A 4,849-nucleotide genomic window follows, 5' to 3' on the forward strand; every position below is an offset into this window, starting at 1 on the left:
TTAAGGTTTGCTGTGTCTAGCACAGGAGGATCCTTTGTGGCTGGTTTTAGGGACCACAGCACCTTATTGATGGTGTCCACGTGGACACCCAACCTTACCAAAATGTCAGAGCCTATGTAGGTTGCATGTGGTAAGTTTTGGATCACAAGAAACGGGTGAACCAGTTCTCGTTGGTTCCAGTTCAGTTTTAGGTTAATGACTCCTTCAGCGGTCATTACCTGTGAACTATTGGGAACTAATGGAAAGCGGAAAGCTTTTTTAATTAGTTCTAGACCAACGTGTTTGTGAACCAAGGTTTCATAGAAAGCTCGGTTAATTGCTGATTTATCTGTCCACAGAGACAGAACAGCATCGTTGGTGTGGGACCCTTGGATCTCTACACCTTTAACTACCAGTGGTAGGTAGTGTTTGGTGGACTCTGACTGCTCCAGCTCACAGAGGAGGCTGTCTTGTTGGGTCAGAGTTTGGACCACCGGGTGAGTCTCTTTGGTTTCACATGATGTCAGAGGAGTACTCACCGGGCTCGTGTCCTCGGCTGAGGAGTCCTTTGCGCCTTCCGCGGTACCTGCTGTTAGGCAGTTTGTGTTACACTCCGGAGGCATATCTATTGGCAGTGGTTTGCTCACCTTTGCCCACATCGTTTGATCACCATAATCTATAATCGCGTCGAAGCGATTTATAAAATCCTGGCCAACCAAAAATGGGAATGAGTCAACACGAGACACGTGTACCGGGTGGTATAGTGTCATTCTGCCAACCTGCATGTGAACCATTGCTACAGCTGTCAGGGTTGTCCTCTTCTCTGAGAGACCCTGCATTTCTATAGCACATTCAGTGAGAGGTATTATCCTGTTAACACCGGCAGCGGCTGTCCTTAGCTCCTCGAACAGTTTAGCTAACATAATTGTTATGTCTGCCCCACCGTCCAGAAGTGCTTCGTGTGTGAGGACATCTTCGAGTGTTACTGACAGGTACGCCTTGTTGGCGACCCCCCTTCTGATAAAGTTACACAGAAACCTCTTGGGTTTTTTCTGACGCTTCTTCACACGTTCAGCTTTGTCTGTGTAATCTTGGTTTGTCTGAATCATCAGAACAGCAGTAGCTGTTTCTGAGTGTTCAGCTTGCGATGACTCGTCATCGTTTGTGTGTGTGTTTACCCCCCCTTCATCTGATGAGGGGTTGTTGGAGGCAACAACAGCAATGTCTTGGTGTGTTCCACCGACATCTGTAATGTTGTCATTCGCGCCCTCAGATGTAATAGTGATTACATCACTGCATAGTGCTCCAGGTTGGTTTCCCATTTCAGCGTGTTTCAAAGTTTCTAAAAACCTGCGTAGTTTCTCTGTCTCTTCCGAGCTCAGAGGTGTAGGGCCTTGTTTCTGGAACCTTTGTGATTTTATCGCCTCGGTACGTTTCGTCCGAGGTGGGGGAGGGTTAGGTACGTCTTTTGGGGGTTCCTTTTCGGACTTCCCCTGATAATATGGGTCCTCTTGGTTCCCATATCTTTGCGTCCTACGCACACCCCATTTACGATAATCACGTTCATCCTCTGAAAGAGGAGCTTTTTTGTCCCAGCGTGCACCTTCATGACGCGGTTTGTTAGTTTGAAAAGACTGCTTTTTCTCGCCTTTTTTAGGAGGAGGGGTCAATGCACGCCGTCCTTTCATTTCTAGGGAGTGGGGTTTAACTTTTACACCAGGAAACACTTCTATGGGCGTCTTAGCATGAGAACATGCCTCAAACACATTCACAGCACACTGTTTAATCTCATTGATGGATTTTTCTCTGAAATTTGCCATAATTTGTACTGACATGCGTATGTCAGTGTGGAGATTTTTGCTGAAAACAAATTTAAAACTTTCTTCTTCCTCCTCCATTCCGGTTTCATTTCTGTAACCAAAATAAGCTTGGAAGATTCTTTTGTAATAAACCTTTGGATGTTCATTCTTCCCTTGCATGACCTTGTCAGCAGCTGGGAAACCAGCAGGTCCCGTGCAGGGGTCGTACTCTCTGATCAAAGCTTCACACAGAAGGTTGTAATCCTTTCTCGTTGCATCAGGTTGACGCTCGATGAAGGTGAACACCTCTCTGTCCGAAGTGAGCCTTATCAGACTGATTTTATCCTCAACCGTAGCATTAGGATAACCACTCAGTCTGAATTCAAGGTCTTTGAGGTACGCTTTTGTTCCAGTTGAACCCATTGGTCCAGGTACAAAGCGTTGTACATATTTTGAGAGTTTTTGAAGATCATCTATTGAAAGAGGAAGTTTCAATGCTCTCTGTTGCCTGTTTGGTAGTGGAAACCTGTTCAGGTCGTCTCTACCACTTTGGGTATGGATGGAGGTGTATGTGATGTAAGGAGATTTGGGTCTGAAGCCCAGTGTGTCTCCACATTCTGTCCATGCCTCTCACCATTTTTCCTTTCTGCATGGTAAAGTTGTGTTTTAAGCACGTCTATCTCAGCTTTGCAGCGGGAAACTTGTGACATTGTCTCGACGTGATCCCATCTTAATGCAAAGTATGCTGTGGAACACAGTTCTTTAGCATCCCTGGCTTCAGCTAGTGATACATTAAGTGACTGTACTTGGCTGTTCAGTGAATCAATTTCTGCACGTGCGTCTTGCTGTGATTGAAACATCTCTTCAAGATGTTTCTTAGTGAGGACCTCGTGTTCACTTTTAAATTGAAGGAAGTGTTCTTCAATTTCCTGAACCACCTCTTTTTCACTGTTTAACCTTATTGCAAGGTCATCAGCCTTGTCCACCACTGCATAGAATGATGCTTTCAGTAACAGTGCCAATGTAGCCAGCTTTTCATAGCTTGACTTTGTTATGTCTGTAGAGGTCACACTCTCTGCAACCTCCTTCAGCTCGTCCAATAACTCTTTTGGGTTCATGCTGTCCACTTGTTCACCATATGGATGTAAGGATTCTGTGAGCAGCGTCAACGCTCCCTCTAAACAGTCATTCATCTCACAAGGATCAAAATCCTTTTCTATCACACCTGCCATGGTTATTCACTGTTTAGCCTTATCTGTGTAAACAGTTGCCAACTTCAGATTATTTTAACAGGTAAATATTTGTATTCAAGTAAGCAGTGAGTCACACACTATTTTAAGCTCTGGATTTACTCAAAAGTACTGTCATAAGTCAACTTATTCAAATGTGGGCACCTATTTGTAGGTTTTACCCCAATTCATGAATATTCTTAAGTAAATGCTTCTCAGGCAGTGTTACTTTTTAATGTGCTTATTTTTAACAGATACAAGAACCAGGCTCCTCAGTGATATTTACTCTAAAGCACTTAACATTAAATAAACCTGCAATTTTTCTAAAAGTTTCAAGCAACTTTAGTTTTTAAACGCTTTCTTAAGCCGTTCTTTTCCAGAAATTCGCTATTTTAAACAGTTACTCATTAACCAGGTTGGGTGAAAAGAAAAAGGAAAAAAAATGATGAGGAATTATCAGTCTCCCCTTCAGGAAAACTGTTATACTCCTCTTTCAACAGCAGGTGGTGGTGTAAGCTTATTTATACCAGCAGGAGTCTGACAACTTCCTGTGGATCGTTCATTGACATCCTGTTGTTAGCCACTTAGCTTAAAATTAGCATCGGCTAAACTCGGTTAAATCAACATTTCTGAACGGATTTAAAGCTTAAACGTGGCGTTGTTTCAACAAGCACGACTTTTTTGCATGAAACATGAGTTTTTGGGTACATGTGGCAGCTCCATTTAGTGATTTTAAGCACAGAAAAGGCTTCGGTTGAACCGAGACTCATTTCCGGGTCACGTGACTGAATCAACCAATCAGAACAGCAACGGGGGTGGGTTTTACGACCTGACATCAGAGGAAGTGACGACAGACACGTCTCTCAGCGAATCAGGGCTACCCACATCAACGGTTTTCGACCAATCGCTGCTCGCTATTTCAGCTAGCGTGTTAGCATTTAGCCTGAACATTCCGGTCAACTTCGTCATTAAAACTGTCCAAATGCACTATTTTCTGTTAAAAATGTGGCGAATAAACTCTCAAACGCTTACTGGGACTTCGCCAGTTTTTAAAAATGTCTCTCCATCCATTTAAAACACTCGTTCGAACTTATCAGAACCGAGCCGGACCAGAACCGGGCCGAACAGAACCCTTGTCCGTTTAAACAGAATCCACGTTTTTCACAGCTCATCAACTTTGTCACACAACAGACGTACATTTCAGCTTTAAAATGAAACCCATTGACTTTATTTTCAGCTTTCAAAACACCACAGCAACAGAACATTGCTGTATTTTCTCCGAGCACCGCAGCTGCAAAACGCTTCGTTTCACACAGCAGAAATCTGCACTTTTCATGCCAACATGATAAATTCAATTGTTACACGAACAACAGTCCATTCATGAACCTGTTACGGGCCACCAGATGTAGATGAACATATATCTGTGATATATTCATAAATTAAACGGATTCTTTAATTTTTCTGGACTGAGTTCTATTGTGCATTGAATTATTAAATGTGACGTGAGACGTTAATTTTCTTTGACCCATCAAATGAATGCGGTCATTTATTAACAGAATCAAAGTTTAACATCACACATTTACATTAATTTGGCAAATTGATTTCAACAACAGCTTAATTAATTAGCTTCACAACTAGGAAACCATAAACATGGTATCCTTGCAGCTGTACAACAGACATTTTTGAAAATATCTGGATTAATTACTGGCAAGATAGAAGAGTTTTAAAGATGGAAATGAAGTTTATCTCGAGAGAGATGGGTGAGGGAATTTGTCTGTTATAACCAGAACAACACGCTCCTTTGGACCCAGCTTAACCAACGGTACACTTTGCGGTTGAAGA

The sequence above is a fragment of the Nematolebias whitei genome, chromosome 6 (assembly GCF_014905685.2).
Source record: "Nematolebias whitei isolate Nwh7 chromosome 6, NemWhi1, whole genome shotgun sequence".
In the NCBI taxonomy this organism is placed as follows: domain Eukaryota; kingdom Metazoa; phylum Chordata; class Actinopteri; order Cyprinodontiformes; family Rivulidae; genus Nematolebias; species Nematolebias whitei.